This window comes from Macaca mulatta, chromosome 11 (genome assembly GCF_049350105.2).
Source record: "Macaca mulatta isolate MMU2019108-1 chromosome 11, T2T-MMU8v2.0, whole genome shotgun sequence".
NCBI classification, from domain to species: domain Eukaryota; kingdom Metazoa; phylum Chordata; class Mammalia; order Primates; family Cercopithecidae; genus Macaca; species Macaca mulatta.
In genome coordinates, this window is record NC_133416.1 from 123,919,144 (window position 1) to 123,943,965 (window position 24,822).

Consider the following 24,822-nt stretch of genomic DNA (forward strand, 5'->3'; position numbering starts at 1 on the left):
ACTCCAGCCTGGGCGACAGAGCAAGACTTCATCTCAAAAAAAAAAAAAAAAAAAGAAATAAGATAAATAAATATTCTATACCTTAATTGCAGTGATGGTTCCTTGAATGTATACATTTGTCAAAATATCAAATCATACACTTAAAATGGATGCAGCTTATTCCACGTAAATTATATCTCAAAGCTGACTAGAAGAATAATGAAGGCAAGGGGCAAAGTTTTTTATATTATTGGAGGTTTGGCTGGGTGGTGGCTTGAGTCTCTCTCCATCTGAGCAGTTCATGTTATCCAGGTGTTCTGTTGACATGCAGCTAGGAACAGGATTCCGAGTTTTCCTTTGCTGACTTACGTGTATGTCATCCCAGCCCTCAGTAAATGATGGCACTAAAAGGTTTGAGATCAATTCTCATCTTGTGCGCTCTGCGGCAGGAAACCCTGATTGTGATTCGAGACGTTCTCTCTCTGTCGGCCTCTCTTTCAAAACGCAGACAGACTGAAACATTTGTCATTGGCCTGAAAGGGAGGCTGGTTTTGGTAAGCGCCAGCCTGAACCAACAGCCACTTAGCAAAGTCTTTGATTGGGGAGGGTTGAGACACAGGGCTCTTCCTTGCCTATCTTCAAACGGGGGGAAGTTCTAATGGTTTGCGTGGACCCAGGGCGGGGAACCTGATGGATTCCCAGCCACCTAAGCTCAGCTCATAAGGCCAGAAGGAAACTTGCAAGCCACAGAGAGCTTCATCCCTCCTCTCATGTGATCGGAACCATCTTCATCTGCATGAGGCAGGTGGAGATGATAGGGGAGGAGGACTCCTTGGGTAACCAGCTGCCGGGTTGACAGTGAGCAACTGCCCGAGGTGTCAAAGGAGCAATGGCTAATCTAAAGCCAGAGATGTGGGCCATCTGCAGTCAGTGTCAATGCTGCAGGGGGCCCAGGAAGCGACTGCGTGAAGGTGCAGATGACCCTGCTACTCTGGTACTGGTGAATGAAATAAGCGGCAAGTTGACCCAGGGAAGCAAACGGATGAGAAAGACCATGGAGACTTTTTTTTTTTTTTTTTTTTTTTTTGAGACAGAGTCTCCCTCTGTCACCCAGGCTGGAGTGCAGTGGCGCAATCTCAGCTCGCTGCAACCTCTGCCTCCCAGGTTCAAGAGATTCTCATGCCTCAGCCTCCCCAGTAGCTGGGATCACAGACATGTGCCACCACGCCCAGCTAATTTTTTTATTTTTAGTAGAGACGGGATTTCGCCAGGCTGGTCTTGAACTCCTGACCTCAAGTGATCCGCTCTCCTCAGCCTCCCTAAATGCTGGTATTATAGGCATGAACCACTGCACCTGGCCAAGGTCATGGAGACTTCTGTCCTGGCCATCTAAGTGGTCTGTCCACCTCCCCCATTATCCCATGCCTCTCAATTCCTAGCAAGATGCAAAACATCTGGAAAAATGGACTGTATCCATTCCTCTCTTCCAAACTCTTCACTGGCCTTGATGTGCATTTAGGATAAAATCCAGACTCCGAAGCCCCCTGCATAAAATAATCCCCTAGGATGCTTGCTCACCAAGCAGATTCCAAGCTCCTGCCCCAAGATGCTGACTCAGCAAGGCTGAGATGGACCCAAGCATCTGCCATTGCAACACCCCCCTGCGGGAATCCTGATGCAGGCCACCCATGAAACTTATTTTGGAAATACTGTCCTCCAGATTTGACCTCTAATGCCTCTTCTCTCATCTGGTGCTGCTTGCTCTCCCCTGGTGCACGGTCTCCTGTTGCAGAGCCCGGAAAGGGCCCGGTACAGCCTTTACCCATCAGTCCCCATCTCTAACAGCCCTTACACCCATTCTTTGATGTAGACAATAAAGCACATAAAGTGCTGTTTTAAACTTAACTTCAAGACAAATAATCCATTTTCTGTATCACTGATACAGAACATTCTGGAGCTACCAGCATTCTTTCCTATATCAAAAGGTTCCAGTGGCCTGTATTTTTCTTCCTACAACATCAGCCTCTGCCCCAAATGTACCCCCACTCCATTCTTGGAGTGATTCGTGTCAAGTGTTTAGCTCCCTACTAGACTGAAAGCTGTTTGAGGGCAAGAGCTCTTTTCTTCTCTGCTGTATACAAAGAACTAAGCACATTGCCTGGAATATAAATAAGGCTTAATAAATATTTGTCACATGAACATGAAAAAGCAGTCAATTTCTGGATGACCTTCAAGTAAATAGTCAGTCTGAGATGTGGGAGGTCTCCACGGCAGGTAGCAAGAGGAACACTAAGAAAAGTGAGCGGTAAACGAAGATGAACAGCGACCGCCCTGCAATGTTCCCAGCTGGGGGTGAACACTCATGAACACGTGCAAATGGCCCCAGGGCTCTTCTAGACCTTTGAAATCCTAGGCCGGAGGTCATCGCTCGGCTCTGATTTAGAGACCACCTGCCACTGTGCAGCCCTGGGATTCCATTGCTCACCCCAACTGCAGAGGCCTGTCTCCTCCCTCACCCCTCCTCTGACTCCTCGTAAACCAGGTTCAACTCACCTTAAAATCAGTTTCCTCATTTGTCTTTTTGAGGACTACTAAAATCCTTAAAGAGACATTCTAATGAGCTTATTCTCTTTGACTTAGGAGTACAGAGGTGTTTGGTCATTTTAAGGATTCCTCCTTTATTTTACTAAAAGTTTTGTGTTCACCCCTCTCCAGCTCCCAGCAAATATTGTGAGACCTGTGGAACCCCCGGACTCCTCCTAGGAGGGGCATAGCTTTAGGAAGTCGTGAACCCCTTAAAACTGTATCTGATTTTTTGTGTGTATATTCATGGCTTTCTATCCTATTTTAAAAGATTGAAAATCACTGGCATAGTAGAAGCAACACTGTCTTTTTAACGAAAATGTCTGTGTTCAAATCCCAGCTCTACACCTGTCAATTGAAGTAACTGGGCAGACCATTTAAGTCATATGAAAGCTCGGATCTTACTAAATTGTCTGCCTGAAAGCCCTCATAGGCTACAAAGCACGGAATTCCACTATGTTATCTCTCAAGAACCTCAACCGGGGTCCCTAGACAATCACATTTGCTCTTATCACCTTCCCCGTCACAGCATAAGGTCTGCGCAAGTGATTCCCATTCTACAGATGAGAACACTGAGGCCAAGGTAGGTGATTGAATGTCCCCGAGGTCACAGGATCAATGATTGAAAGAAGCTGAACCTTGAAGGTAGAAAGAAAGGAGGGGAATTTAAAGAAGAAGAAGAAAAATAAAAACAAGAAGCAAAATCATGCTTCTTTGTCGTCCTTCTGGAACTCAGACTCCCAGCTCTTTGGAGTGAGTTAGGTGGAGTTCTGGAATGTTTTGCAAGACGAAGATAGCTTTCCCATTCTGTCGCGTTCTTGCTCTCCTCTGACGCCCACCTGCTTGTTGCTTTCTGCTGGTGTCTCACCTTCTGCAGGCGAGGAGCGCATGAGAGTCGGGCTGGGTGAAACCGGGGCTCCATCTGCCCGCGTGCTTTCTGGGGATGTCTGAAGGTAACTTTGTGCTGGCGCCCCTTGCCAGGAAGCTGAGAAGCCTTCTGCAGCGCCACCCGGCTCCCATCCACTCTCCGCGGAATAAGCTGGTACCAAAGCCAGCCCCTGGTGCCGCTCAACCAGATGGCAGGGGAAGCAAAACAAAAGTGACCTTGTTAGCAGAATGTGTCTTCCCCGGGAGAAGCTATTTTTGTTGTGGTTGTGAACTGAAGTCGCCTCAGCTGAATTCTCCTTCCCTGCGAGGGCTGTGGAATGTTAATTTGTTCCAAAGTTCAGTATTTTGATTAGAACCAGGAGTGCCAGATTTTGTCAGAAACATTTTGGAATGGGGTAGGCTCACACACACTCTCTCTCTTTCTCTCTCACTCTCTCTCTTGGCCGCTGTACAAAGTAAATGTTGTTGCAGCAGCTGCCCTGGGGGAACAGCCCATTGCAAATCGGAGCCGGGGGTGAACCGGCTCCTCCCTGTTGCCGTGACCTTATTGCCACAAACGCACCCAGACTGGGGACAAAAGTGGAGACACCCTTTCACTTGGAGAGAACAAAGAGCCCAGCACAGAACCTGGAACGGAGGGATCCTCAGGAAACATGTGTGAGCTGACTAAAAGAATGAAGCCAGGCATGGTGGCTCATGTCTGTAATCCCAGCACTTTGGGAGGCCGAGGCAGGTGGATCACAAGGTCAGGGGTTCAAGACCAGCCTGGCCAAGATGGTGAGACCTTGTCTCTACTAAAAATAAAAAAATTAGCCAGGCCTGGTGGCGGGCTCCTGTAATCCCAGCTACTTGGGAGGCTGAGGCAGAGAATTGCTTGAACCCGGGAGGTGGAGGTTGCAGTAAGCCAAGATTGCGCCATTTCACTCCAGCCTGGGTGACAGAGCGAGACTCTATCTCAAAAAAAAAAAAAAAAAAAAAAAAATGAACTTCCCCAAGATGAGGCCCTCAGAGTTTCTGCAACCAAGAGGTCACGTCCAAAGGGAATTGTCAGAGTTTTAGATTCTGAGAACCCTCTCCATTTCTCTTTGGTTCTCTTTTTATGTTTTAACATTTTAATTTACTTTTATTATTATTTTTTTAGGGACAGGGTCTCGCTGTGTCACCCAGGCTTGAGTGCAGTGGCATGATCATAGCTCACTGCAGCCGCAAACTCCTGGGCTCAAGTGATCCTCCGTCCTCAGCCTCCTGAGTAGAGGCGACGACAGGCATGCATCACCATGCCTGGCTAAATTTTTTTTTATTTTTTGTGGAAATGAGGTCTTGCTCTGTGGTCCTGGCTGGTCTCAAACTCCTGGCCTCAAGCAATCCTCCCGCTTTGACCTCCTTGGGATTACAGGTATGCGCCAGGGCACCCATCCTGGTTCTCTTTTTCTGACCGCTTCTCTCTCTCTCTCAATGAGTTATTAACCCAAGTAATGCATGACTATTTTCTACATCACAAAACGAACACAGATAAGATGAAAGTGCCTCTGATCTCTAGCCCAATCCTAGCCCTCTGGTCCTTCCCAGAGGTAATTAGATGCAGATGCCACACCACAGCCTCACCAGAGCTTGATAAGATCAAACCTATCATTTGTTGTCCGTCTGGTTTTTTGTTGTCTTCTTTTGCAGCATAGTATAGTAGTTAGGAGTATGGAATTTGAATCCGGGTTGCCTGGGGTCTCATCCTGGCCCTGGAGTAGCCGGAGGAAGAGCAGCTGTGTGGACAAGTGAACCTGGCTGAAAGTCAGTTTCGCGGTGTCTGGACCAGGAATGATGGCAGAGGTTATGTTCCAGGGTGGTCGTGAGGATCGGTGCATGAACTAGCGCGTGCTAAGTGCTCAGAGCAGGCTGACCAGCACCAGCACTGCAGGGGCCGGCTTTTATCATTGCCGCTATCATTTCCCCAATCACTTAGGACGCTGAGCACCCCCATCCCCCACCTTCACTTTCAGTTCAGTGTTGACAGTTTCCCACGTTTCCCAGTCTCCCGGCACTAAGGCTGGGAAAGAACCCGGGAGCGGTGAATTCCCGATTCTGTTTCTGCCTCTTACAGGACACCCTGCGGCTTCTTCCTGGCTTCTTCAAAGTTCAGCCTAAGAGGAAGAGAGACCTAATGAATACTCAGGAGGTGGTGGCGTCTCTGTTTCTCCCAGCTGGGACAACTAAGGCTCCGAGAGGAGAAAGGGACCCTCCGGGGTACAGAGGCCACTGAGTCAGAGCCAGGACCAACATCCCACCAGCTCTCCCTCTTCAGCGCGGACCCCAGCTCGCCAGCGGCGGCTTCCTGAAGAGCTGGGTTCAGGCGGATTCTGGGTGCAGCAGAGCTCCCTAAGAGAGAGAGGCTGAGGGGTAAGGGGTGCTGCGCTGTGAGCACAGGAGCGGGGTGGGTGTTGCCTGCCATCCCCTCTACCTGTCCTTCTTCTCTCTACCACCTCGGGTTCCCTCCACCCCCTCACTCACCCCCGACCCAGCCATTGTTTCACCTGCCTGGAAATGGCACCCTTCATTGACAGTAAGGATAGGACCTCTGCTGTGCCCAGGTCACCCAGGTTTTGTTTCTGGGCCTCTTTTTTCCTCTCCATGATCTGAAGGGCCCAGAGGCCTGTGAACAGTTGCTCCCTCCCCTACTTGGTGGCCACGTGGAACTCAAGTCTCCTGCTCCCTGGCTGTTCCGCAGCAGCACAGCCCCCGGGCAGCAATCGTTCAGGAGCGCTGGGAAGCCCACAGCCAGCCTGAGCACTCCGAGATGCCTCTAGACTCTGGGCCCGGGATCAATACTTGGGAGGGAGAGAGCAGATGTGCCTGCGATGTGGGCACAGGCAGGGCGTGCTGCTGGAGGCCCAGCTCAGAGGAGCCGGGCCAGCCTCCCCCGCCCTCTCCTTTCTCCTTGCCTTGCGGGGGCCAGGAGGGCTGTGGAGGGCTCTGCTGGAGTCTGCCATCTGCTGCTGAGAACATCTGCGAGGCTTGCTGCCTTCCACGCAGACGAGCTGTCCGTCCTTCCTCCTCCCCCTCCTCCGCCAAGGCTATTCAGATGGGCGTGCAGGCTGAGGGCAGATGTCAGGAAGCTCCCAGGCCTGTCCAGGCAGGAGACGGCAGGCACTGCGTCTTTGGTACCTAGGCAGCTGTGTCTGCAAGGCCCCGGCTCGCTCACAGGTGCCCTGCTTTAAGAAAATTCAATAGGAACAAAATCCTGTTTGCAAAGTGGACACCTGTGGGCAATGTATGTCTCTCTCTGCATTGCACAGAGACCATCCTGAGCGATTCAATGATTTCTTCCCTCTCTGGGTTTTAAGTTCTTAACCACAAAAGGGGATGTTAATTGAATCACCTGGGAGGTTTTTCAACATTCACCTGGCCAGTCCCCATGTTTTCCACTCCCACACAAAATAGGTTTGAGGAGAAGTTTGTTGAAAGAGGTTCCTAGCACCCAGTGATGCTGATAGATCACCCCCCACCACACCTCTCCCTGCTCTGCTACCCTTGCACATTTGAGCTTTGATTTAAAAGTCAGTAATTACCTACAGTGGAGGAGAGGCTTTAAAGCTGAACTGTTCTGTCTCCCTCTGAATTAAAGATCAGTTAGAAATGAAATTTCCACACCCAAGAGAAGAATAGCTACATTTATTAGATAATAGGAGTGCTGTATATTTAAATTTTTTAAATGTATACAGATTAGGCCCAGAACACATTGTTTCTATAAAATAAGCATATCTATGGCAAGCCCCTGCACCCACAGAAAGAATTTTATTTCATAGAGCAATCTATTTGTAAGCAGGAAGGGACCTTTATAGATCCTAACAGTCTCCTTTAAGAATGAGGACACTGAGAGTCGACCCACTTCTCCTAATATATGTTGGGATTCCAAATTCTATCGGTTTATTTACTTATTTATTTATCGAGATGGACTCTTGCTCTGTCACCAAGGCTGGAGTGCAGTGATGCAATCTTTTCTTACTGCAACCTTCACCTCCCATGTTCAAGTGATTCTCCCACCTCAGCCTCCCAAGTGGCTGGGACTACAAATGCGTACGTCATCACGCCTGGCCAATTTCTTTTGTTTGTTTGTTTTCTTTTTTGAGATGAAGTCTCGCTCTGTCGCCCAGGCTGGAGTGCATTGGCGTGATCTCGGCTCACCGCAAGCTTTGCCTCCCAGGTTCACACCATTCTCCTGCCTCAGCCTCCTGAGTAGCTGGGACTACAGGTGCCCTCCAGCACGCCCGGCTAATTTTTTGTATTTTTAGTAGAGACAGGGTTTCACTGTGTTAGCCAGGATGGTCTTGAACTCCTGACCTCAAGTGATCCACCTGCCTCGGCCTCCCAAAGTGCTTGGATTACAGGCATGAGCCACCACACCCAGCCAGTTTACTTCTTTGCATCCACATGGAAAAGGTAAGCCCCTTTCTGCTCAGGTACTATGTCTGCTTTGCTCGCTGCTCTATCCCCAGTGCCCAGAATGGTGTTTGTTGAATGAATGAATGAGCACATGGACAGATCTACTGGTGGCTGTTGCATTGCAGGGATCTGTGAGAATGCATTGATGCGTACATCTGTGTCGTTTTAATATGTCCACTTCTGTGCATGTCTGCATTGCTAATGCGTGTTTTTATGGATCGAGCATTCATTCTTAGAGATGACCTAAATATATATTCAACCCTGCCGGCTAAGATAATTCTACCGAGGCATGCTGCATTGTTGTTATATGTTATAAATAAGGATACAAGAGGATACAAGGCATATATATTAAGCTCTCAAATCTTGGAAAACTAGTTCTGGAAGATGTTCTGAGAAGCAAATATTCCATGGTCAAATGAGTTTTGGAAATTCAGGATGAAAGAAAATGAAGTAGGTCTCTAAATGTGGAATGTCTCAGAGACTGTAAATGCCAAAGTGTGCAGTGACTCTCTGAATATGGAAAGAATATACAGCTTTTTTTTTTTTTTGGCTGTTTTTTTTTTTTTTTTTTCTGCACTTGGCCAGAATATACAGCATTTCCCAAACTCATTTTACTTTGGGACCCTTCTGGACCTCTCTTTTGGGGAGGATTTTGCAGTAAATGTAGGTAAATGCTGAACCATGACAATTTTGCTTGAAGTAAGAAGAATTCATCTTGGCTGGGATTAGAGAGCTAGAGGCAGGCAGGGTTAAAGAACTTTTGCCTGGGTGTGGTGGCTCATGCCTCTAATCCCAGCACTTTGGGAGGCTGAGGCAGGCTGATCACTTGAGGTCAGGAGTTCGAGACCAGCCTAACCAAGATGATGAAACCCCATCTCTACTAAAAATACGAAAATTAGCCAGGTGTGATGGTGCACACCTGTAGTCCCAGCTACTCAGGAGGCTGAGGCAGGAGAATTGCTTGAGCCCAGGAGGTGGAGGTTGCAGTGAGCCAAGATCTTGACCCTGCACTGCAGCCTAGGTGACAGCGGGAGATTCTGTCTCAAAAAAAAAAAAAAAGGTTTCTCCTTTTTCATTCATTCATTTACCCAACACACATTGAGTTCCTACTCAGAGCCAGATCTTGTGAATGACACTGAAGAATATGAGCATGAAGAAATGCGATGCCACCTCAACCTCACACAGCCCAGAAAAATCAGCCTATCAGGCCTCCCTGCTGCAAATGTTAGAAGCCCCGTCAAACTGACAAGCCAGAATGTGGAAGTTATGGACAGAACCATCTGAGAAGACCATAGAATGAATGGGAAGGCAAAATATGAAATTATGATAAAGGCCCAAGAAACAGACAATGAGGGTCAGGGGTGAACAGCATAACCTGTGAAATAACTGGATTTGTCCATTCAGCCGGTACATGACCTTAGAATGCTATCTTATTTCAGGCACCGTGGGGCGATGGGAGAAATAAATACAAGATATGGTTTGGACCCTGGAGGAGTTTATGTCTAGCGGATCCACTCACAAACGTCTTCTCAACAAGGCTAATCAACTTTGTCAGAAGCAAATACATCCCAGGATTGAAGGGACAAAAATGAAAATGCCACTCAGAGCCAGGGTTCTTACAGAACTCAGAAAAGACACAGGAAGGATCAGCCAGCTCCTCTCTGTCCCGGCTGTCACAAGATCTACTGCCTTTGGTGGGACGGGCAACCACGGGGTGATGGATTGAAACGGTGCACCTTGTTTCCCTCATGATTACCGGAATAATTCCAGCCTAGGAGAGGAAGGAAATCAAACAAAACAAGAACAAGGGTGGGGTGGGAGCAAAGGCTAAACAGAACAACAAATTATAAAATGCAGGATCCAGGCCCAAGCCGCACCATGCCAGGAGGGGGAAAAAACCAGCACAAAGAGCATGATGCGCCTGTTTGCAGAGATTTCGGAAGGATAAATGACTTCCTGAATGTGCTCTGGGAGCTGTGGCTCCCTAAAATGGCCTTCGGTGCCCCCTCAAATTCAACAGCCGCTGATGACAATCGGAGCCGTGAGCGCGGGTCGGGGACCCACAGGCTTGCAGAGGAAAGAGGTCTGAGTCAATGGTGAGATTCGAGGTTGTTATTTTATTAGTTTCTTCGTGGAATTTGTGGGTCTTCAAGTTGCAAACCCAAACCAAATGTTCCCTTGGAGCATTCCTGGCTGTGTAATTATCATTTGCGTTTGTGTGGGGGTTGGAGGGAAAAGGATGTCTTTTCAAGTGCAAGCATTATAAGGGTCTTCCAGGCAGCTGTGGCAGGGGAAACCGGGCCTGTGGAATACAAAGTGCTGTGAGAACACACGGCCAGGCAGCGATCCACAGGGGCCACTAATACGCACACACACGCACACACGCGCACACACGCGCGCGCGCACACACGCATACACACGCACCCACACACGTGCGCGCACACACACGCATACACACACACGCGCACACACACGCATACACACACGCACACACGCGCGCACACACGCATACACACGCACCACACACACGTGCGCGCATACACACACACGCGCAACACACCCACACACACACGCACACGTGCGCACACGACACAGGGAGACGCAGAGGTGGGGGATCAAGGGCCCGAATGGGCATCGCCGATTCCTCCATAAGGAAAGATAAGAGAGAAAATAGTTTGGTTTTGATTTTACTTTCAAGTGAGTTTCACACTGGAAAAACATTCCCAAAGATCCCGAACCAACCGTGACTCCATTTCTCCCTCCTGAGTTTTTCAGGATGTCACCAGGTTCCCTATCAGACACATCTGGTTTTTTTGTTTTTTTGTTTTTTGTTTTTGTGGGAGAGTCTCACTCTGTCTGTCACCCAGGCTAGAGTTCAGTGGCGCAATCTTGGCTCATTGTAACCTCCACCTCCCGGGTTCAAGCGATTCTCCTGCCTCAGCCTCCTGAATAGTTGGGATTACAGGCAAGTGTCTCCACGCCCAGCTAATTTTTGTATTTTTAGTAGAGATGGGATTTCACTATGTTGACCAGGCCAGTCTTGAACTCCTGGCCTCAAGTGATCCACCCATCTTGGCCTCCCAAAACGCTGGGATTACACCATGCCTGGCTGGACACATTCGTCTTTAGACTCGTGCACGCTCTGGTCTGAGGGATGGTGCTAATGGTGAAATGCATCCATGATACTTGATATTCTGAGATGTGATTCATGACTATTCCAACAGAACTTGCGCCTCCCAATCCCACTGAGCTCCCATCTCCAGGCCTTTGTTTTTAGAATTATTCCCATTTTACTGACAAGTAAGCTGAAGGTAGAAGGGAAGTGTCTGTAGTCAGCCAGGAAACAGCTGACAACTTTAACACCCCAAATTTCAACTTTCGCGTTTCCTGTATCCCTCTAGGCCAGGAGTTGTCAAACTGTTGCCTGCAGGCCCACTGCCTGCAAGCTAAGAATGGTTTTTACATTTTAAAATGGTGGGAGGGGGCCCGGTGTGGTGGCTTACACCTGTCATCCCAGCACTTTGGGAGGCCGAGGCAGGAGGATCACCTGAGGTCAGGAGTTTGAGGCCAGCCTGGCCGATGTGGCAAACCCCTGTCTCTTCTAAAAATACAAACATTAGCTGGGCATGGTGGTGGGTGCCTGTAATCCCAGCTACTAGAGAGGCTGAGGCACAAGAATCGGCTGAACCTGGGAGGTGGAGTCTGCAGTGAGCCGAGACCATGCCACTGCACTCCGGCCCGGGAGACAGAGCAAGACTGTGTCTCAATCAATCAATCAATCAGTCAATCAATCAATCAATAGTTGGAGTGGGAGGGGAGTCAAAAAAGAATAATATTTGATGACACATAAAAATTACGTGGGCCAGGCTTGGTGGCCCACACCTGTAATCCCAGGAAGCCGAGGTGGGAGGATCGCTTGAGCCCAGGGATTCGAGACCAGCCTGGGCAACAGTGAGACCTTGTCTCTCAAAAAATTAAAAAATTAGCCAGATGCAGTGACACGTGCCTATAGTCCCAGGTACTCGGGAGGCTGAGGCGAGAAGATGTCTTGAGCTCAGGAATTTGAGGCTGCATTGAGCTATGATTGCACCACTGCACTCCAGTCTGGGTGACAGAGTGTTAAATAAAGTTTAGCCTAAAGCTCCCCCCTTACATATTTTAAGTTCAACCTAAAGATTTCTCTGTACATCATGGACTATAACAAGTGGAGGAGGCTGGGCACAGTGGCTCACACCTGTAATCCCAACACTTTGGGAGGCCAAGGTAGGCGGATCACTTGAGGTTAGGAATTCGAGACCAGCCTGGCCAACATGGTGAAACCCCATCTCTACTAAAAATACAAAAATTAGCCGGGAGTGGTGGTGGGCACCTGTAATCCCAGCTACTCTACTCAGGAGGCTAAGGCAGGAGAGCCACTTGAACCCGAGAAGTGGAGGTTGCAGTGAGCCAAGATCACGCCATTGCACTCCAGCCTGGGCGACAGAGTGAGACTCTGTTGTTGTCTCAACAACAACAAAAAAGTGAAGGTGAAAACTGACCATAGCCTATGCTTGTGCCAATCACCAAGTTTTAGCCAATAAATGTAGCCAACTGTTTGAACTGTGTTCGAATAAGGCAGACGCCAAGCTGTAACCAATCTGGCTGTTTCTGTACCTCACATCCATTTTCTGTACCTCGCTTTCCTTTTTCTGTCCATAAATCATTCACCACGTGGCTGCACTGGGGTCTCTGAGCGTACCTTGGCACCAGAGGCTGCCCAGTTTCTGAATTGTTCATTGCTCAATTAAACTCCTTTAAATTTAGTCCAGCTGAAGTTTTTATTTTATCAAGAGCAAGACAATCTTGTCTCTAAATAGTAATAATAATATGAAATCAAAAGTAAAGTGTCTATGAATACAGTTGTATTGGCCAATGGCCATGCCTACCTGTTTCCAGATTGTCTATGGCTCATTTTGTGCCTTAGTGGCAGGGTTGAGCACGGTTGTCCCTCGGTATCTGTGGGGTATTGGTTCCCGGACCTCCCAGATGACTAAAATCCACAGATGCTCAAGTCCCTGATATAAAATGGTGTAGTACTTGCATATAAGCTATGCACATTCCCCTGCATACTTTAAATCATCTCTAGATTACTTATAATTCCCAATACAATGTAAATGCAGGGTAAACAGTTGTTATACAGTGTTGTTATTTTATTTGTATTATTTTAATTGTTATTATTTTTATTGTTGTTTTTGATATATAATATCTGCAATTGGTTGAATCCTTGGATTCGGAACCTGAGGATAGAGAGGGCTGGCTGTACTTCCAACAGAGATCGTGTGTCCTGAAAAGCTGGAAATATTTACTATCTGCTCCTTTCTAGGAAAAGTGTGTCAACCCTTGCTCTAGGCCACTGAGTACGGAGAAAGCAAAGGGATCCCCTTGGCTACCAAGTAAGTTGAAAGTCTTTAACACTGCACTTAAGAAATCTTCAAATAGCCGCGACCCTCATTTTCAAGGTTATGCCCTACTTCTCACTCACCTCATACCAAAGTCAATCTCAAAAATCCATCTACCATCAGTGTGAGCAGCAGCAAATCCATACAGGCCTGCAGCAACTTGATTCTTACCTCCTCGGAGGAAAGAATTCGGCCAAGGGCATAAGGCAGAGTGAAAGTCCAAGGCACGTTTTAGAGCAGGAGTAAAAGTTTATTAAAACATTTGAGAGCAGGAACAAAAGGAAGTACACTTGGAAGAGGACCAAGTGGGTGACTTGAGAGACCCAAGTGTGCTGTCCAACCCTTGACCTGGGGTTTTATACATTGTCATGGTTCCGGGGAATGCATTTCTTCTTCCCAGCTCTTCCTTGGGGTGGGCTGTCCGCATGAGCGGGGACCTGTGCACTTAGGAGCGGCCGCACGCACGGTGTGTTTACTGAAGTTGTGCGCATGCTCATTTGAGGCGTTCTTCCCTTCCCAGTCTAGCGATGCTAGAGGAAGGTCACAGATCAGTTAAACCCCGGCCATTCGGCCTCTTAGTGCACATGCTTGAGCCCACTCGCCCAGCTGCTGAGATCTTATCCAGAAGCGGTTATCACCAGCCTCAGGTGTTTTCTATCTATTGGGAGCCTGCCTTTCCATCACCAGCTGTGACCAATTTTTATTTTATTTATTTATTTATTTATTGAGGCAAGGAGTCTCACTGTCACCCAGGCTAGAGTGCAGTGGTGCATTACCTCGGCCCACTGCAACCTCTGCCTCCCAGGTTCCAGCGATTCTCCTGCCTCAGCCTCCTGAGTAGCTGGGATTACAGGTGCCCGCCACCATGCCCCACTGATTTTTGTATTTTTAGTGGAGATGAGGTTTCACCATGTTGGCCAGGCTGGTCTCGAACTCCTGACCTCAAGTGATCCACCTGCCTCCACCTCCCAAAGTGCTGAGATTACAAGTGTGAGCCACTGCGCCTGGTCCAATTAGTATTTTAGAAAGACAGTTTAACAACCACCTGACCATCACCTGATGGTCACCTGACATTCCTGTGGGTGGGGGTGGGGCCCCTTTTCTGCCCTGCTCATGTCTGCCTAGCTCCCTACTCTAACATCAGTTCTTCCCCTACAGACTGCATTTCCCTGTGCTTTAAAAAAAAATTATTTAGATGGGGCCAGGTGCAGTGGCTCACGTCTCTAATCCCAGCACTTTGGGAGGCCAAGGCGGGCTGAAGCTCAGGACCAGCCTGGTCAACATGGCAAAACCCTGTCTCTACTAAAAATACAAAAATTAGCCAGGCATAATGGTGCATGCCTGTAATCCCAGCTACTCAGAAAGCTGAGGCAGGAGAATTGCTTGAACCCGGGAGGCAGAAGTCACAGTAAGTTGAGATTGCACCACTGCACTCCAACCCAGGTGACGGAGTGAGACTCTGTCTCAAAAAAAAAAAGAAAAAAGGAAAAAGAGAAAAATTATGTGTGTGTGTGTGTGTGTATTTAGGTGAAATTCACATAATAAAAAATTAATCATATTAAAGGGTAGAATTCAGTGGGTTTTAGTATATTCACAATGTTGTTCAAACACCACTTCTACATAGTTCCAAAACATTTCAATGACTCCAAAGTAAAATCTCTCAACCTATTAAGCAGTTTCTCCACTTACTCCCCCTGTACCCAGGCCCTGGCAACCACAAATCTACTTTTTGTCTCTACGAATTTGCCTATTCTAGACATTTCCTCTAATGCTGTCATACAGTAGGTCACCTTTTATGCCTGACTTCTTTCACTTAATATAATGTTTTCAAGGTTCATCCATGTTGTAGCATGGGTCAGTACTTTGTTCTTTTTTATAGCCATATAATATTCCATTGTATGAATAGCCCACAATTTGTTTCTCCATTCCTCCATCAATGGACATTCAGGCTGTTTTCACCTTTTGGCTATTGTGAGTAGTGCTGCTATGAACATTTGTGTTCAAGTATCTCTTTAAATATCTCTGTTTTCAGTTATTTTGGGTACATATCTAGGGGTGGATATGCTATATCACATGATAATTTTATGTTTAACTTTTTGAGGAACTGCCAAAAATGGCACAATGCTGCACTGTATTTTTTTCCACAATGGCTGCACTGTATTTTTGTTCACACCAGCAATGCATGAGGATTCCAATTTCTCCACATCATCGTCAACACTTGTTATTTTCCCTTTGTTTCCCTGGTTATAGCCATCCTCCCAGGTGCAGTGGCTTGTCGCTGCTTTTGCTGCTGTGGTTCCCTCTGCCCATGCGCTCCTCCTCATCCCTTCATCTCTCAATAGTGCCGTCTCTCCAGGCTTAACTCAGAGGATGCAGGCTGGGGGTTTCTAGCCCCAATCCCACATCCCAGACCACGCGTCTCCCCGTGTGTGTTCCCAACTTACTGAGCGTGAGCTTTTTTTTTTGGCGGGGGGATTGAGGGTCTCACTCTGTCACCCAGGCTGGAGTGCAGTGGCATGATCTCGGCTCACTGCAACCTCTGCCTCCTGGGTTCAAGCGATTCTCGTGCCTCAGCCTCCTGAGTAGCTGGGATTACTGATGCATGCCACCAACCACGCCCGGCTCATTTTTTTTTTTTTGTATTTTTAGTAGAGACAGGGTTTCCCCATGTTGGCCAGGCTGGTCTCGTTGAACTCCTGACCTCAAATGATTTGCCTGCCTCGCCTCCCAAAGTGCTGGGATTACAGGCATGAGCCACTGCGCCCAGCCAAGCTTGTGCTTTAGAGAGGGAGAAAGAGAAAGAGAGAGATTGGATGGGTGGATAGATAGGTAGGTAGGTAGGTAGGTAGGTAGGTAGGTAGATAGATAGATAGATAATAGATGATAGATAAGATAGATGATAGATTGATAGATAAGATAGATGATAGATTGATAGAAGATAGATTGATAGATAAGATGGATAGATGATAGATTGAAAGATGATAGATAAGATAGATGATAGATTGATAGATGATAAGATAGATGATTGATAGATGAAAGATAAATAGACTGAGATGATAGATAAAATAGATAGATAGATAGATAGATAGATAGATAGATAGATAGATAGATAGATAGATAGATAGATAGATAGATTGATTTAGGGAGTACAGTTGCAGTTTTTTTATATGGATATATTGCATACTGGTGAAGTCTGGGGTTTAGCGTAGCCATGACCTGAACAGTGTACATTGTACCCATTAAGTAACTTATCCCTCTCTCTCCCCCTCCCCACCCTTCAGCGTCTATTATTTCACTCTCTATGTGCATGTGTTCGTATTATTTAGCTCCCACTTATAAGTGAGAACATGCAGTATTTGACTTTCTGTGTCTGAGTTATTTCACTTAAAGATAACTGCCTCTAGTTCCATTCACGTTGCTGCAAAGGACACGATTTCATTCTTTCACATGGCTGAGTAGTGTGTGTGTGTGTGCGCACGTGCACGCGCGCACGTAATATTTTCTTTATCCATTCATCTGTTTTGGATACTTAGCCTCTTTATCTTTGCTATTGTGAATAGTGCTGCAATATGGGTGCAGGTATCTTTTTGATATAATGATTTCTTTTCCTTCGGGTATATACACCAGTTGTGGGGTTGCTGGATCGAATAGTAGGACTATTTTTAGTTCTTTGAGAAATCTCCCTACTGTTTTCCATAGAGGTTGTACTAATTTACCTTCCACCAGTAGTGCAGAAGTGTTCCCTTTTCTCCACAGCCTCGCCAACATCTGGGAATTTTTGCCTATTTAATGATAGTCATCCTGACTGGAGTGAGATGGTATCTCACTGTGGTTTCAGTTTGCATTTCTCTGATGATTAGCAATGTTGAGCATTTTTCACATGTTTCTTGGTTATTTGTGTGTCTCCTTTAACAAGATGTCTGTTCATGTCCTTTGTCCACCTTTTAATGAGGTTATTTGCCTTTTGTTGTTGTTGAGTTGTTCGAGTTCTTTGTAGATTCTGGATATTAGTCCTTTGTCAGATATATAGTTTACAAATATTTTCTCCCATTCTGCAGCTTGTCTGTTCACTCCCTTGATTATTGCTTTTGCTGTGCAGAAGCTTTTTTAGTGAACTTGTGCTCTTACTGTAACGTATGCCACATCCTGTCTTACATGACAGTTGGGTCCCTTGTTCTCATCTCCAGTAACTTTACTTCCCCTCCCTTCGGTGTCCGAGGGCCTGCCTTTCCTGCCAGGCTGTGAGGACCAGGAGCCCACGGCCATGCCTGCATGCCTGTTTCAAACTTGCTGAATACCCAACACATAGCACAACAAATGCCTGTAGTTTTTTTTTTTTTTTTTTTTTGAGACAGAGTCTCACTTTGTCACCCAGGCTGGAGTGCAATGGCATGACCTCAGCTCACTGCAGCCTCCAAAAAACCAAACAAAAATATTTATACCTACTTTTAATTACATGTAGATTAAGGGGCAGTTTATGCAGAAATTTCAAGGAAAGGGTGCTAACATTTGAGTCGTCGGGTCTTTGCCGTGGAAAGGAGCAGTAACTCCCAGTGTTGCCATGGCGATGGTAAACTGTCATTGTTCACAGGTGGGCATGTCTTATGGAGAGGTGCTCCTGCCCCGTCCCTGTTTTAGCTAGTCCTCAATGTGGTCCAGTGTCCAGGCCCCACCTCTGGAGTTGAGTCCCGCCTCCGACCTCACTCGTTCTAGGGAGCTCTGGGATCACCTGAGATCGCCGTTGTATCTGCCCAATATTGCCCTTACGTCCTTATGGGTGTTGTTTCCAAGAACACACTCCCAACACCTGCACCCAAATCTCTGCCTCAGAATCTATTTCCCAAGGGCCCTACCTAGGAAAGGAGGCATAACAAAGTTTGGGGAAAAATATTGTCTTATCTTCTCTAGTAACCACAGACCAGCAGGCCCGTACACCTCAACTTCTTCTTAACCTGGGTAAAATCAATGCCTGTTCTGTTCCAGATGGGTTCTCATTCTGTTGATTAGATTTAGTAGGGAGAATTGGGGGGCATTCTGGTTTTCTGGCCAGCTTTTCCTATTGATGCCTTCCAAAGTCATTCAACCTCCTGCCTTGAAATGTATCAGTGACTTCCCACTGCTCTGGGGAAAGGCTGCATATGGCCTGGCTTTCTCTGTGCCCTCACCTTACCCATGCATGCTCCCTGAGCTGCATCTGAAGCTCGCCAGTTGTTCGCTTCCTCCACCACAGGGCCTTTGTATATGCTGTTTCTGGTGCCCACACCCCAACGACCCCACCCCCCGTTCACTGAAGTAACTCTTGTTTGTTCTTCAGATATCAATTCCATTGTCTTTTCCTTGGGGCGACCTTTCCCAGAGGCACAGCCGCATAGTGTCTAGGGTCTATGATACATTTAGGGGGCCCCCAAAAAAGGCTTAATTTCTTTTAAAATCAGAAGAAGGAGACAGTGACTATAATAATGACTGTATTATGATGAGTCCAACCTGGATTTATACCAACAAAGTTGCAAAATGTAATTTTTTTTAATGAGAAAAAGCCCCTGTCCCCGCCCCCCCCTACAGGGCAAAAGTCCCTCAGACCTTTTCTGACCTCCCCCTAACCCACCAGCACTGCTAGGTCACGTCTTCCCTAAGTAAGATGCTTTCATTGTGCCTTGAACTCTTCTGCCTAGGCAGGTACCATGGTTGTAACTTGACATTTTCCCCCTAAACCACTAGCTGGATGAAGGCGGGGACCATGTCAGACTTATTCGCTGTGCAACACTGAGTCTACACAGCACTTGGCTCTTATTATATGCTCAATAAACATTTGCTGCAAGCATGACTAAGCAAAAATGATCAGACTTCACGATCATCCCACAAGAACACTCCTTCCATCTATTATTTTTGTGTGTGTTTTTAGAGACAGGGTCTTATTCTGTTGCCCAGGGTAGAGTGCAGTGGTACCATCATAGTTCACTGCAGCCTTGACCTCCTTGGATTACACGATCCTCCTGCCTCAGCCTCCCAAGTAGCTGGGACTACAGGCACACACCACTGCACCCAGCAAATTTTTAATTTTTTTTTCTAGAGATGAGGTCTTGCTATGTTTCCCAGGCTGATCCCAAACTCCTTGGTTTCAAGCAGTCCTCCTGCCTCAGCCTCCCAAGGCTTTGGGATTACAGGCATGAGCCACTGCCCCCGGCCCACACTCCATCTACTTCTAACTCCCTGCCTCTCCTGTAGGCTGGAGGGGAGGGGGCAAGACGGAAACCAGGAGGAAAGGCTCACAATGGACGTGGGAGAATTGGTGGTACTCAACCTTTCTCCCTGATGGGAGAGTCAGGCCAGGGGAGGAGGGTGGCGGCAGAGATTTAGCGTAAACAAACATTTCCTTGTCTGGTAGGTCATTTTGTAATTATACGCAGGTCAAGCTCTTTAGAGCTCCCGGAAATCAGACAATATCTGCCTGTAGAGGCCAGTCCTGCTCCAGGGCCCCTGGAGTGGAGGGGACTTTCATTAGAAGGTCTTTTCCTATCCAGGCAGGAAGCTAAGTGACCGTCCGGTGTGAAACAACGAAGCCAGCAAAAAGCAATAGGAAGGAGAGCTGACCTCAGAGTTCAGAAGATAAGCGGGGGAACAAAATGAATACGTGAACCTGGGGAAACGGGCTGAGCCTGAAGCCCCGGGCAAGGTGCTCTGGGGAAAAGGGGATGACATTGACCTTGGCCTTCATGCTCTCAGGACCGACGCTGGCAAGTGATGGAGAGGCACCTTTGTACATAGGACATTCCAAGCCACCACTTGTACTCTCCATGGATGGCACATGTGTCAACTTTGAGAGAGGATAACAGGAGACCATTAAGAGAAAGCAAAGGAGGCTGTTGCCAGAGGTGGAAATTGGTTCTTGCCAACTAACTGCCCTCCTTCGATTTCACTCAGTCAAGGCAGTGGGGATTTTTCAAATCATCCTCATGGCTGGACTTCCAGCACCACCCTGGGAGGGATGGGGTTGCAGGGTAAAGATTGTGAATAAGAGGCCTGAGGGCTGGACGCAGTGGCTCACGCCTGTAATCCTAGCACTTTGGAAAGCTGAGGTGGGCAGATCACTTGAGGTCAGGAGTTCAAGACCAGCCTGGTCAACATGGTGAAACCCCGTCTCTACTAAAAATACAAAAATTAGCTGGACGCGGCAGCATGCACCTGTAATCCCAGCTACTCGGGAGGCTGAGGCAGGAGAATTGCTGGAACCCGAGAGGCAGAGGTTGCAGTGAGCCAAGATCGTGCCACTGCACTCCAGCCTGGGCAACAGAGCAAGACCCCATCCACCGCCCTCCCCACAAAAAAAGGTTCATGCCTATAGTCCCAGCTTTTCAGAAGGCTGAGACAGAAGGATCGCTTGAGGCCACCAGTTCGAGGCTGCAGTGAGTCATAATTACACCACTGCATTCCAGCCTAGGCAACAGAGCGAGACCTGACTCAAAAGAAAAAAAAACTTGACGGAATTTTGGCCGGGCGTGGTGGCTCATGCCTGTAATCCCAACATTTTGGGAGCCTGAGGCGGGCGGATCATCTGAGGTCAGGAGTTTCAGACCAGTTGGACAACAGAGCATGACCCCATCTCAAAAAAAAAAAAAAAAAAAAGAAAAGAAAAGAAAAAAACAGAAGGGGCCTGACTGACAGCCAGAGAGAAAACTTAATGACACACACACAAAACCCTGAACTGGTAGCAAACAGGATGGACAGGTGGCTGCATGCCAAAGTCCTTTGGGTTCACATTTGACTTCAGCTTAGAGGGACAGTAGCCAGCACTTCCCTTTGTCGGAACTAGGCAGATTATGGGAAGAGGCTCTGGCACTCTTAAAATTCCCCTGCCCTCACAGATCTAAAATTAACGTGACTGTTTATAGTGCTGGCTGTGGATGTGGAATGTCATATTACAGTAGTAAATGATACAATAAAGATATAGTAATCCAATATTGGAAATCTGAACTGACTGTGACTACTAATTGCTTATGCATTTAATAGGTCATAGTTATTAGCACTTACATCACTGTCCTTTGTGTTCAAGGATGACGCCGACAGATACTGTCTCTGTATGTGGCAAAGATCACTAAAGCATGAGAACCGTGTGATCTTTCTCTTTAAACAGCATTTTGAGATATCATTCATATACCATGCAATGCATGCTATTCAAGGGTTTTTGGTATATTCACAGGGTTGTGCAACCATCACCACTATCTAATTTTAGAGCAGTTATTTTCTCCACTAAAAGAACCCCTCCAACCCTCCCCTCCAAAAAAAAAAAAAAAAAAAAAAACCCAGAAACCCCATACTAATAGCAGTTAGTCCCAAGTTCCCCTTTCTTCCAACCCCTGGTAACCATTTTCTGCCTCTGTGCCTTTGCCTAGTCTGTGTATTTCATGTAAATAGTCATGCAATATGTGGTCTTTGGCAATGGCTTCTTTCACTTAGCATAATATTTTCAGGGCTCATCCATGTTATAGCATGAATCAGTACCATATGCTTTCTTCATTTTCTTTATTTTTTTTTCTCTTTTTGACTTTTATTTTAGAATCAGGGGTACATGTGCAGGTTTGTTACAAAGGTATATGACATGATACTGAGGTTTGAAGTATGAATGGATCCCTCACCGCCAGTAGTGAGCATAGTATCCAACAGGTAGGTTTTTTTCAACCTTATTCCTTTCCCATCCTCACTCCTCTTGTATTCCCCAGTGTCTGTCATTCCCATTTTTATGACTATGTGTACACAAAGCTTAGCTCCCACTTACAAGTGAGAACATGCAGTATTTGATTTTCTGTTTCTGTTAGTTTGCTTAGAAGAATGGTTTCTAGCTGTATCCATGTTGCTGTAAAAGACATGATTTTTTTCCTTTTATGGCTGTGTAGTGTTCCATGGTGCGTATGTACCGCATTTTCTGTATTCAGTCCACCATTGAGGGCACCTGGGTTGATTCCATGTCTTTGCTATTGCTACTTTTTTTATTGCCAGCTATTATTTTATTGTATGGATATGCCATGTTTTGTTTATCCATTCACTGGCTTAACTTTCTTTCTTTCTTTCTTGCTTGCTTGCTTGCTTTTTCTCTTTCTTTCATTGATACATATTAGATGTACATATTTTGGGGGTACTTGTGATAATCTGATAGAACCATATAATCAAATCAAGGTAACTGTGATGTCCATCACCTTAAATAATTATCTTATTTTTTTATTATTATTATTTTCAAGACAGAGTCTTACTCTGTCACCCAGGCTAGAGTGCAGTGGTGCAATCTCGGTTCACTGCAACCTTCCCCTCCCGAATTCAAGCAATTCTTGTGCCTCAGCTTTCCGAGTAGCTGGGATTACAGGTATCCACCATCAGACCTGACTCATTTTTGTATTTTTAGTAGAGATGGGGGTTTCACCATGTTAGCCAGGCTGGTCTCAAACTCCTGAGCTGAAGTGATCTGCCCGCCTTGGCCTCCCAAAGTGCTGGGATTACAGGCATGAACCACTGCACCCAGTCTATTTATCTTTTCTTTATACTAGGAACCTTGAATTATTCTCTTCTCACTATTTTGAAATGTGCAATTGATTGATGTTGACTATAGTCACCCTACTACTCTATTGAACGCCAGATCTTATTTCTTCTAAGTATATCTTTGTACTCATTAACCAACCTCTCTTAATTCCCCTTCTTCTTACTTTAACTTTCTAAAGAAATGCCAGATTGTTTACCAAAGGGGATACACTATTTTACATGCTCACCAGCAATGTTGAAGGGTTCAGTTTCTCCACATCCTCTCCAACACTTGTTCTAGTCTATCTTTTCTACTATAGACATCCCATTGTGTGTGAAGTGGTCTTACTGTGGATTTCATTTGCATTTCCCTAATGGCTAATGATGAACATATCTTCATGTGCTTATTGCCTTTTGTAGATCTTCTTTGGAGACATGTCTATTCAAATATTTTACTAATTTTGTAATTGGGTTGTCTTTCAATTATTGAGTTGTAAACGTTCTTTATATATTCTGGATACAATTCCTGGATCAGATATATGACTCACGATTTTCTTTCTTTTTTATTTTATTTTATTTTATTTTATTTTATTTTATTTTCTGAGACAGGGTCTCACTCTGTCACCCAGGCTGGAAGTGCAGTGGCACAGTCTTGGCTCGGCTCACTGCAACCTCAACTCCTGGGCTGAAGTGGTCCTCCCATCTCTGCCTCTCAAGGAGCTGGGACTACAGGTGTGCGCCACCACACCCAGCTAATTCTTTTGTATTTTTTGTAGAGATGAGGTTTCACTATGTTGCCCAGGCTGGTCTTGAACTCCTGAGCTCAGGCAATCCACCTGCCTTGGCCTCTCAAAGTGCTGGGATTACAGGCATGAGGCACCACACCCAGCTGATTCACAAACATTTTCTCCCATTCTATGAGTTATCTTTCACTTTCTTGATGGTGTCATTTGCAACACAAGGGTTTTTTATTTTTAAGTCATCCAATGTATGTTTTATTATGTGACTTGTGTTTGTGGTGTTGTATCTAAGAATTCATTGGCTAATTCAAGGTCATGAAGATTTACTCCTATGTTGTCTTTTGTTACTTTATTTTTTTAGAGACAGCCTGGTTCATAGGTCACTGCAGCCTCAAGTTCCTGGGCTCAAGTGATCCTCCTGCCTCAACCTCCCAAGTAGCTGGAACTACAGACACACACCACCTTGCCTACTAATTTTAAAACTTTGTTTTTCTGTAGAGACAGGGTCAGCTATGTTGCCCAGGCTAGTCTCAAACTCCTAGCCTCAAGTGATCCTCCTGCCGCAGCCTCCCAAAGCACTGGGATTACAGACATGAGCCACCGCCGCCAGCCTCCTGTTTTCTTCTAAGTGTTTTTTTTTAATTTTTACAGTTTTAGTTCTTACATTTAGGTATTTTATTTGTTTCTGTATATGGTCTGAGGTAGGAGTCCAAATTCATTCTTTACATGTGGCTATCCAGTTGTCCCAGTACCATTTGTTGAAAACACTTATTTTCCCCCATTGGATTGTCTTCCCAGCCTTATTAAACAAAGCAATTAACATCATATGGTAGTTCTAGTTTTAATGTTTGGAGGAACCTCCATAGTGTTTTCCGTAGTGGCCACAGCAATTTATATTTCCACCAACAGTGTACAAGAGTTCCCTTTTCTCCACATCCTCATCAATTCTTATTTATTTATTTATTTATTTTAGTAACAGCCATTCTAACAGGTGTGAAGTGATATTCCACTTCTGGGTATACATCCAAAGGAATTGAAATCAGGACACTGAAGAGATATCTGCACTCCCATGTATACTGCAGTATTATTCACAATGGCCACGACGTAGAAGCAACGTAAGTGTCCATCCATGGATGGGCGGGTAAAGATAATGTATAGACATACAATGGATTGTTATTCTGCCTTGAAAAGGGGGGAAATCCTGCCATTTGCAACAAGACGTACGAACACAGAGGACATAATGCTAAATGAAA

The 24,822-nt window shown here is 46.2% G+C and overlaps 1 protein-coding gene and 1 long non-coding RNA gene across 6 annotated transcripts in view; one reads left to right on the plus strand and one right to left on the minus strand.

Moving 5' to 3' along the window:
- SPRING1 (SREBF pathway regulator in golgi 1) overlaps positions 1 to 24,822 on the minus strand; it is a 160,617-nt gene that overhangs the window by 74,292 nt on the left and 61,503 nt on the right. The window lies entirely within an intron of this gene.
- LOC144333119 (uncharacterized) lies at positions 7,748 to 24,675 on the plus strand. 2 transcript variants are annotated; one of them, XR_013401506.1, is made up of 4 exons: positions 7,748 to 7,881; positions 13,247 to 13,316; positions 21,877 to 21,983; positions 24,543 to 24,675. It is a non-coding gene; the product is annotated as an uncharacterized LOC144333119 (long non-coding RNA). The 2 variants fall into 2 exon arrangements; XR_013401505.1 differs by lacking the exon at positions 7,748 to 7,881 and adding an exon at positions 9,849 to 9,980.